Genomic DNA, 12,130 nt, shown 5'->3' on the forward strand with positions numbered 1-12,130 from the left:
CAATTTGGAAATTAAAGAATAACAACTTATCACATTAAAATTAAAGGTTGCATTAACTATCTTTGTAAAACAGTTAAATCGTTTGCGTTTGTTCCCTTCGTCCTTTCTTACATTGATTCGTATGTCGGGTGCTTTCACCTTCGACTTGCTAATCAAATTTCTCCTTGGTCCCACTTCTAAAATACGCTGAGCAGTAATACGATAACTGAAGAATGAAACAGATCTCACACATCTTTCCTGACACATCTTTTGTGGAACCATCAAGAGCAAAATTCGCAGGAAATTCAAGTGAGAACTTGTGTGAGGTCTCGGCTTTTCTCACATCGATGCTCTATTATTCTCCATGCAGAATAGAATACGGACAAAAATACTAAGATGTATACACCAGCATTACGTCTACACACCAGTACAGACGCTTATTTCCTGTACACAGAACAGAAATAAAACTCGTGTTGAGAACTACAAGACCTATTTAGATCTTTAGAAAGGAGACCCTCTCGTATGCATGTTTCGTTGAAAATATTGGATGCACTAGCGGGAGTTCAGTTGTTTCCTGATAACACGTTACTAGAGACTTCAGAAGGTCGCTTCTGCAGTAACGTGCCGCCCTGCAGAGAAAAGCAGGGAACAGAGTGAACTGCGTCGACAACTGTGTGGAATTAGCGACGACTGGACTACTCCTTGAAGTGACGTTATTACACGATCTTTCCTCAACAGAAAAGAGTAAATATTAGTAAAATCAAGAAATTTAGTTATCTTATTGAACTGCTGTTGCAGCCATAATCTTCAGTGAAACAAGCTTTGTCTAGCCTATTATACGACCAAATAAACATGCAGTACAGCGTTACTAAAGGATCATAGGCTCTGAAGGCCAAAATCTACCTTGGCCACTCCAGCAACGTTACAGTGACTCAAGTAAATCACTCATTATCTGCGGCCGTCAGCCCTAATCACTAGAGCGATCGTTCAAGGGTAAAAGAGGAAAAGAAACAAGCTAATTACCTGCCAACTACACTCGTAATTACCGATCGGCTAGGGTTAATCAATCAGTGCGATCTCAATTAACGAAGTGAGGGAAGACTTCGAGGCTTCTCATGAAACGCCTCCTACCGAAGAAAAGACTGGAGAGAGAGAGAGAGAGAGAGAGAGAGAGAGAGAGAGAGAGAGAGAGAGAGAAAAGAGGACTTGGGTAACTCAAAATTTGAAGAAAATCCGAGCGTACGTAATTGCGTCCTGCACAGAAAGGAGAATAGCATCACGCGTTACCTTCTTGGGAAATAAAACGATGGCCGTAAAGTCGACTGAGTAAGAGATCTCTCTCTCTCCATTCGTCAAGACTAAGGACAATCCATCAATAAGTAGCCATAACTGACGCCACGAAACTATCATTTATGAAATCTGGAAGCAGGAAGTAGGGCTAGGATCTAATGAAACGGTTAGTCAAGGTAGAACCGTTGCAGGGATGGCTTTCCGAACGGAGTAGATACGACCCAGCCTTTCCCTGATTGCCAAAAGAGTTCTATAGTTAACACGAAAGAAACAAAGAAAATAAATGATTAACAAAATATTATGATAATATATATATATATATATATATATATATATATATATATATATATATATATATATATATATATATATAAAATCTATATATATATATATATATACATATTATTTCTTAATTCCCTGGCTATATCCCTGGGTAACGTTAGATCGAAAATAGTCAAAAGTCTTGGCTGATGAAGAGATGAAATGTGGCTATTAATGTAAATAATACAATTTCGTCTGAAAAGAGACGTGAGAATACCATGCAAACAGACAATTAATGATGATTGGGTTAGGATTAGGGATGCTGAAGTACGAGCTTGCAAAAAGTGTTTGTGGGCACAGGGCAGTAAAAAGGAGAATAAGACGTTAAATGATGGGATAACGGAGTTTGGTTACTGGAAAAAGTTGCTAGTTTCCAATACAATTGCAAGGTTAAGGAGATGATCATTTTTGAGCATGCAAGAGGCTGAATCAAATAGTGAGTATGACTAGACTGGACATAATTAATAAATCTGAACGTATATGACAGTGAAAAATTGTTACGTAAAGGATTAAATTCTCAGGTAAAGGGCAATAAGCAAGTGGATCTGAGTAGAAAAGATTCAAATGAAGAGATATTGTCTAAACAGAACGTCGAATTATGAAAAAAATGTTGCATATGTATGATGGAGAAGAGTCAACTCTGACTGATGGAAGAGTGAGAAGGAATACTTCAACTCTAACCCTGCTTGTGGAAGTGACTACTGAAGGGATGAGAGCAATTAAGAAGCTGAAGAACTGAAAGGTAACGGGGCTTGATGGGACTGTAAGTGGTTTGTTGCAAAAGAATGATAAAAAGTGGGACTGAATGGATTACTGAAGTATACAGGGTGTTTCTGGATGAGGGAAAGCTTGCTTAGGAATAGGTAGATGGTCAGTCTAATTTCAAGTTTGTACGAGGGGAAAGGTGACAGAGGGGGCAATGAAAATTGATGGCCAAAACATTACAAGAATTCAGGAGAAAGTGTAAAGGTGAGATTTTGTTTGAGAAAATAAAACAGACGACAGGAACGATGGTTTGGGAAGCGTATTTTGGCTTTTAGACAATCAGATCAGGTATCTATGCCGAAACCTTTAAGTGAAAAGTTTTTGAGTCAAAGGAAAAAGCTTTATGTAAAGTAAGTAGACCTAGGAACAAGATAAGTCTAGCAATGATAGAAATATAAAGGGAACAGTCTTGAGAGTGTGCGGAGTATAGGGGAAGTTTTCGACAGCGACTGAAGGCTTTAATGGCAAGGCATGATTGATGTAAGAAGTCAGAGAAAAGTCAGCAGACAAAGTTGTAGAATATTGTGGTTCGGATTCCACAATAAGCTGTAAGTCCCGTTACTAGGTAACCAGTTGGTTCTTAGCCAAGTAAAATAAATCTAATCCTTCGGGCCAGCCCTAGGAGAGCTGTTAATCAGCTCAGTGGTCTGGTTATACTAAGTTATACTTAAAGAAGACCATGGACGGGGTGTGAAGAGCTTGATACGGTATTGACTGCAGAGACTGACGAGAAATGACGGAGAAAAATTAGTGTTAGAAAACGAGAAAATTATAAACGAAATGAACGCGAGTAAAATGAAGCTTGATGGTAAAAAACGATGGAGAGACTTAATCACATGAATACTAGAGGAATGCATATTTTAATTTGTCTAGGTTTATGGAAGTAACTACTGTGATTGACGGTAGGATGGGAGCAATGGTGAGTCACGGTATATATAACAGGTAAGGTAATGATAGTAACAGAGGGCATAAAACAGATTTGGGAGAGAATGGCGGATTAATGGGTTAATTTAAGACTAAATCACCTGGTGTCACAACAAGACAGGTTATCGACACCGTGCAACAACACTTTATAAAAGCCATAAAATGGTAACAAATATAAAGTTAATAAGTAGCAAAAATAATCAAAGCCATACATACAGTTAACATAGTACGCAGATACTGAAAAAAGCAAACATTGCAACTACTTTATTATTAAGTAGTCTATTTTTTTTTATAAACTTGAAAATGCCACTGGCTACAGCTTACTTCCTGTTCGAACGTACTGGAGAAGACGTTATTTCCCCAGTCATCCTGACATTCGGAAAGGAATCGTCTTCTCAGGTCGCCAAGATTTGACACTTGACCAATTGGAAAAGAAGAGAAACGTTTGTGAAAGCTAAAGTGAGATTGACTGAAGGATTGCAGAGGACTCTACGCACAGTGAAGTTTGGATGATGAATGTGAAGGAGTGAAAAACAAGAAGCTAATGAGAAGAAGTATTTGGATAGTGTATCTGGGGTAAGAAGGACTGACGGGGTGAGAAATGTGTGGATATCATCGAGTGTAAGAGAAACGATGAATCATCATGTTTTGTAATGTTTGGTCATGTAGAGAGAATGGAGTGTAATAGGTTGATGAAAAAAACGTATGATTTGGGCTACTTGGAAGTAAAGAATATGGAGGAATTTGACAATACTAGATGGGTGGTGCACAGGTACTGGAAAGAAAGGGCCCTCACATTCAGGAAGCGAGAGATCCTATTCCGTTCTTAATGTGCAAATGATCAAATACGGAAAATAATACAAGGAAGGAGGCAAACATAAGCGAGAATTCCACGAATATATCAGATCTTCAATACAGAAAAAGGTCGAATGATCTAAAAAAAAAAAACACACACACACACACAAAGAAAACTAAAAGTACGCGTTCATCTGTAAGCAGCAACAGACGTTAATAGATTCAACCAGTAATTACAGAGAGTAATTTGAGAAGTGTTAAATTGTCAGTTCATGAGAATACGGGGAAAAAGCCGCCAGGCAGAAAGATTTGATAACGTCCATCCGTCATAATTGACAGAGATTATCACTACCAAAGGAAGTTATAATTACCAGAGACTTTGAGAAAAATTCTTTGGCTGTAAAATGATTGTAATGAGCTTCTACAAAGTTACAAAAAAGGGACGAAGGAATTGTTAAGTCTTATCAAATCTTTGAGGGCAGTACACAGCATGAAAAACAAAAAAACAACACGATAATACTAATAGATACATGAGTGCTCATTTTGCTATATTTACAGTAATTAAAGATAATTTGTTACGAAACTTTTCTTGAACAAACAGCCAAGGCAATAACTATAAAGGTACTTTCGTATGAATGTTAAAGAACCACATTTTACATAAAATATAAAAGAAATTTATTTACAAAAAATCATCAACCAATATAAAGTAATGGAAAACTTTTGACCTTCAGAAATAATACCACATGTGCCTCATAACTCATTCCTGGTTTTACTTCAAATTGGACGCTTCTCCAACAAAGCCTGTCAATAAATTAACGTTGCAGCTGAGGTGTTTCCCTTTTGTTGGCCGCTGGGTCTGGGAATTTCCTGAGCTTCTTTATTTAAAATCTCGACTTCGAGAAAACTCGTAGATGAAAGTCTGTTTGATGCTGATCAAAGAACATTCAACGATTGAATTTTTGAAAGCACCATTAAATGATTAAATTCAGCTCACCATAAAGATTACTTCAAGTAAAATGCTAAACATTCAGTAAAAGTTTGATCGTTGTCACTCCAGCTTTGAACTCTCCAAATGTTCATTGACTTTTCATTGTTCCAAATGCTGACCATTCTGCTAAGCATAAAGCTTTTCCAAATCAACGGCAAGGGGGGCCTCAGTCACTAAATTCATTTGCAAATGTACGTTTAAAAGGTTAATTTTTTGATTCAGAAAATCTCCAGAAACAGCTCCCGTTTTCAAGGGGAAACTGACACATTGAGAAATGAGAATGGAAGCATACACTATATATATATATATATATATATATATATATATATATATATATATATATATATATATATATATATATATATATATATATATATATATATATATATGTGTGTGTGTGTGTGTGTGTGTGTGTGCGTGTGTGTGTGTGTAAATTTGTTTGTGAAGAGAAAGAAAAGTCTGAGGAATAAAAAAGCATAGTGCATACACACCATTTTTAATTATAAGAAAATATGATCTAAAATCGATTATCATGCCCTGAGATTATTCACGTTTGCTTCCTTTATTTTCTTATAGTCGACGGACCGTTTCCTCGCTTATTTTTCTTAAAACATGCGGACTTAGCAGCCAATCCTTAAACGTATAATATGACGTCACTGGAGTGATGAGTGTCAAATAGTCGCCGGATCGCATTCTCTCGCTCGTAGTGTGTGTGTGGCCGAAAGGGCACATCTGGTCCTTAGGACGAGGACTTGAGAGCGGGAGAGATTTCCGTCTCTGGCCGACAGTTTTGATTAGCTCAACTGTCGGTATTTGCTGGCGTTTTCGGGAGTTTTCTGTCGCTCTTTCCTCCCTTCGGATTTTCATGAATGTCTTGTAGTTTCCTTGAAGAAGGAATGTTGAAGCCCGCATTCCTTTCAAAGTACACTAAGTCCCAAAATTTGTCCGTAAAAAAAATAGAGTCGATGTGAGAGAGATGTGATAACTTCTAAGCCTCGTCTGCACCGAGAGATGGTTACTTTCCACGCCTTCAACACGCCCCCACGCCCAATGTCCCGCTCCACCGACACTGCTCTTCTTCCCCTCTCTTTCTGCTTTTATAGCGTTTGGGCGGAGGTAACTTGTACATCATAATCAAGTCAACTACGTCATTGTTCACTATCCTTAATATGTTTCATCAATCACCATTACATCATCACCATTCTCTGTTCACCATTTTCTATTCACTTTTCTCCTTCTCTCATCATCGAATCCACAACATTCAGTTTGCGAAATCTTTATCTTAACTCTCACCTTTCCCTTTGTCCGCTACGCTGCACTGCTTGCAATCAGCTGTCCCGGAACAGTCGTTAAATTTCTCTTTTGTCTTAAGCCCCGTTCACACACGGCGGTTGCATCCGCGCGGTTCCATCCGCGCAGTTGCAAAGTCAGTGACAGAGCACAGGAGTGTACACACACAACCGCGCGGTTTTGTTAACCGCCGCGGCATCCGGGGGGTCCGTTTCCCCTTGCGACCGCGCTGCCTCCGCGCGGTTCGAGATATACGTGTTTACTATAATGTCTGTTCATGTGACCGGCCGGATTGGCCTGTGCCGCACGTCAAATTGTAGGCTAGTCGCTTTGACACCAACATTTTCTTTGATGAAGGTGAAAAACTTCTAGCCATGTAGGACATGAGATCAAGTGGCTATAAGGACAAAATAATAAAGAAAAAGTGTTGGGAGTAACTACTTGAAATTTTCTACAATTCTGATAAAAATTAAGGAAAAAATCATAGTTAGGTTATCTACCCTTTTTGCTGAATTTCTAAGTATACTCTTCGCATTATATCAGTTTATCCTGCAGTTCAACTCTACCTTCATGAATGAAATATATATGTTACAACTGATCTCTTGCATAGGTAGCGACACTGCCTTTCTTGGACATCCTCGTAGCCAAAAGTGGGGAACGGTTTGACACCAAAGTCTACACGAAGACGACAAACGCTGGGTGGTGTCTCAATGCACGTGGGGTGTGCCCATTAGCCTACAAGCAGTCGGTGGTTGATGCTTATATCAAGAGAGCTATAACTCATGCTCCACGTGATGGGAGACCCACCTGGAAACCGAGCGAGTCCAGCAACTCCTGCCCAACAACGGATTTCAGGATAAACTAATACAAGATGTAATAAGGAGAACTGAACAACTCTACAACAGTGAAACCAGATCAACAGGTGACGATGATAAAAACATCATAATTTATCATCGGACTGAGTACAGCGAAAGATTTGAAGAAGAGAAGAAGGAGGTTACCAGCATAATCAGCAGAGGGATAACGCCCAAAGCCCCCTTCGAACGGCCTCAAGTTCGCATCTATTGCGAACCAAATTTGACTGCATCCCTCGTCATGAGGAACGACACCAACCAGAACCAAAGCAAAGAAGACAGTGCCAACGTCGTCTACCGTTTTACTTGCCCTGAGAGGATGTGCCAGTCCTCCGAAAAAAACGTATGTTGGACACATTTCTACAACGTTAAAAAGACGTCAAGAGGCTGAATCTTTATTGCACTCCTCATAGTTGTAAAGTCACAATGAAGAGTGGCGGCTCATGACATTCAACTTGCTGCAATCTATTAAGGGCTCCAGAACAGATTCTGAGACCTTTTACTGAATCCTGCTTAGGAGACAGTGTCGTTTGTGCCCCTCACATGGTGCACTGTACGCAGTACAAAAGGATGTTTGCAGTGTCCCGTTGTCCCCTTGCTTCCCCGCAATTTTTAGCCTTTTATTCACCTGCATTTCTGCTTTCTTTCTTCAGTCTTGCTGTTCACCCTCTCTTGATTATTACTTCTTGGGGCAACTGTGGGGTTTTCTCCCGGTTCCGCCTTCAATCCTTATGCATCATCTCCATTATTATTTGGATCTCTTTATATTGCAGGCTAACCATTCAAACGCCCTCGTTTCACTGTCTTTAGCCCCGAATGGACAATTATGCCCCAGTAATGGCTTAACAGCATAATCTTACAAAATAATACAAATCAATTTGTTAGTGAATTGAACCCGTGTATTTGACATTCATAACGTATTATGGATGCAACAACTGATCTATCAACACCGTAAGTGGTATGAAAAAGTTGCTTAAGTAAGTTTAAAGCATTTTTCCCTTTCCCGTAAGCTACATGCATTTCTTCACTTTAAATATATGTAAAAAATTAAGTCTAAAATGTGGATGTAGATATAAAGTTACATTTTAGGCTCATGAGATAAAAGTATCTCTTATATACAACTCAGCACCATAATTATGCTTCTATTCAACACAATCACAATGGCTATAGTTTTCAAGAAAGGCAATAAAAGAGGACTAATTGTCAACTTTAAAAATAGAAAGATGGGTCGATTCAGAAATAAATTTACTCTCAAGAGTAAAAATGCCTTTAGCGGTAGCTAATGGTGATAATTTTTCCATGTCGGATTTTTCAAGCCCAAATGCTGATATGTGGCTTTCACACATATTTAGCTAAAGAACTTTTTTCGCCATAAGAGATCACAGTTTAGCATAAGATCACCCTTTCACTGACCGGGAGTGTAAAGTGCTGGCTTTCTTTTCGAGCAGGCTCGACCTCCTCCTACTTGCTGGGTCTTTGTTCATTAAGAAGATGAAACCGGAGCGGAATAACAACTTGTCCGTTATGTAATTAGCATTCGCACGATTTGTTTCTTTTACGGTACTCCATTCAGCAGCCATTTTTATTTTCTAATTCGTATTTTTGTCGGACTCTCAGTAATTTCTGTACTGTATGGAAATATCAGGATTTGCATGACTGAATAAGCTTACGTAGAACAGTAGTTAATACAGGGCTCATTTGAAATAATCATCATTCCATAATAAATATTAAGTGTATTCATGAATAACACCTCGATGATATACATTCCATTAGAACTGAAGTGACAGCAGTTCGCATTATGCTAATGAACAGATCGTCTGCCTTACCATGCAAGTTACTGTTACTGGAAAATAAAAGGAAAAAAAGGACACCCATGATATCGTTTTGAGGAAAAGCAGCTAAAAAATGAGGTGACAGAGAGAAATCTCCTTCGGCATATGATACATAAAGTGAGTTTTCATTTATATATATTGCATAAAGTGAGTTTTCATTTATATATATTGCATAAAGTGAGTTTTCATTTATATATATCATGTATAGTATTCTCTTTGCCCCCCGAAATTTTTCAACGTGAGAGGAGGCCGCAACCGAATGCAATTAGAAAGTAATTGAGTGAAGTAACGGAATGAAACGCTGCCAGCTAAGTCATAAACAATTAAGTGACTTCTGATTACGAAGTCTGCTAAATATCCCGTATCCAATAGCTTCGCGTGCTGTTCGTTCACACGCATGGGCAATAAAGACGACAGTGAGAATTAAAATTCTAAAGGTGTTTGCGCTGTCATAAAGGACCCTTTCGTGGCCGGAAACAAGCAATAAATCCGTTCTCTTACCGATAAATTTGAACTCAGTGTAAAGGACCATGCACGGTGGTCGACAGTTAGAACATGCAAATGTGAATAAGTGAAATCAAACTGTGCACCTAAGAATGTTTCATTCTGGCAAAGAAACAACAGAGGTTTGTTTGTTTTTTCCCGGTCTGTTAGATAATTTCAGGCACGCTAATTAGATGCCCTAGTTTAAAATGAAGATATTGCTGTTTTAATATCACTAGGTGATATAAGAAGAGTTTCCATCTATATTTACTAACTTGTTTTCTTTCCTAGGAATTATCGTTTAAGACACTACTTCATCTCAGTTGCATTAACACCAAGACATTGCCCTGGAGAGTGTATTACTTCCATAGTAGGGCGAGAGTAATATTCGTATATAATGTTATAACCGATTTCGTCTACGTGAATAATACCACGCACCTACAAAAGAGATGTTTTACCTATTCACAAAAACAATTGTTCTATTCCAAACATGATGTAATACCAATGCATTGCTGTATACAGTAGTGGAAGAGGAGTCAGATTCTACAGATTCAGTCTATCAAATGTTGTTACATTTACTAAGGGAACTCTTCGTGACTACAATATTTTAGCGTTTTCTTGATTAGAAGACGACCCTCCAAAATACTTTACATTGGTAGACATGTTGTCAAAACCGAGAAAATGTGGAATGCTGAGGACGTCTAAGTAGACTTAGCTTTCTCTAACGAGTCTAGTCTCAAACTCTGCAGTATATGCAGTAATATGCTTTCTCTTGCTGAAAAGTGTATACTAGAGTACACGTACCCGTACTAGCATAGTAAAACGTGTTTACTAGTGTCTGTTCATGTGACCGCCCGGATTTGCCTGTGCCACACGTCAAATTGTAGACTAGTCGCTTTGACACCAACACGTACCCAAACTAGCATGGTAAAACGTTATCGATCTGATTATCATAAAATTTGTCTCCCTCATTTTATTAAATACGTCAATTCATTATCATCGCCATGACATCCTTCAACTCCACATGAGACAAAGGACTGCGAAATCTTGCATCTCCTTATTTTTCACAAATCTCGACTCCTGTAGCCTCCCTTCTCACAGTTCTCGAATCGTTAGGCTTGTGTCCTCCAACTCTTCTGGTGCCCACAAGTGGTCAGCTGATATTATGACTTACTATTCTCCAAGAAGTTGTGAGAAGGACATGCCCAAGCAAGCTCTGTCTCTCTTTCGTCATTATCTTGTTCCATGTGAATAGGGTCCATCTTCTTAATAATAATAATAATAATAATAATAATAATAATAATAATAATAATAATACATACATACATACATACATACATACATACATACATACATACATACATACATACAGAACTTTCGTAATTCCCCTTATAGAATTTTTTTTTTTTTTTTTTGACTTGCAGTCGGATTCCTGATATTCTCAGATCGACAAAATCTTTTAGTACACATGCAATCTCATTCAGTGATCCATGTTTGTATGGCAATACAGATTGTATTACACTATGTATTATCATACTTTCATATGCAATTTCAGTCACTTTTATTGCAAAATTTTATTCTTCCTTCCCAATATTTGATATGCGTAATCTAGTCGTTCACTAATTTATAATTCAACCTCACCCATAATTTCTCCATCTGGTGTTATTTCATCCCTTTGTTCGTACTCTCTCCTCATTCCTGCTGTTTGCCTCAGATTTATTTTGAGTCCTATCTCTCTAAATATATAAACTGCATCCTATTAAGAAAGCTGTGCAAAATCCTTTGGTGTTTTGATGATTAAACCAGCCTCATCTGCATAGTCTAAGTCTGCCAAGTTTCTATACCCTTCTATCTCCGACTACTTTCACGTTACAAAATCTATGAGAAGGGCAAACAACAAAGATGAATAACATTACTTTGTAGCATCTTACTACTCACTACCAATTCACTTGACATGACCCCATCAATATTAACTTCGCATCCACTTAGTTCATGGATAATTTCTTTTCTCTTATTTTCATATATGTAGTGGAATGCCATAGTGACATAAGACCTTCCATAATATTGGACACTGCCAAATACTTTCTTGTAGTCAACAAAGCTATCAGAAACGGCATTTTAAATTCCTTACACAGATGAACAATATATCTTGCTTTAGAACCTTGCTGTGACTTACAGTTCCCCGTCACCAGGGTTTGTTTCCTCATTCCAAATATTACAAAACAGTTCGGTTAGTATGTAAGGTGTCATTTCAGTAGATGCTAAACTCTGTAGTGATTCCACTATAACCCGGTGTCTTCCATTCCCAGAGTTTCTTAATTATTGATTCCACTCTAAATACTGTAAATTCATTCATAAAATCTGTAGTGATTCCACCATAACCCGGTGTCTTCCATATCCAAAGTTTCTTAATTATTGATTCCACTCTAAATACTGTAAATCCACTCACAAAATTTGTAGTGATTCCACGATAACCCGGTGTCTACCATTTCCAAAGTTTCTTAATTACTGATTCCACTCTAAATACTGTAAATCCATTCATAAAATCTGTAGTGGTTCCACCATAGCCCGGTGTCTACCATTTCCAAAGTTTCCTAATTACTGATTCC

Source organism: Macrobrachium rosenbergii, chromosome 28, assembly GCF_040412425.1.
Source record: "Macrobrachium rosenbergii isolate ZJJX-2024 chromosome 28, ASM4041242v1, whole genome shotgun sequence".
Lineage (NCBI taxonomy): Eukaryota > Metazoa > Arthropoda > Malacostraca > Decapoda > Palaemonidae > Macrobrachium > Macrobrachium rosenbergii.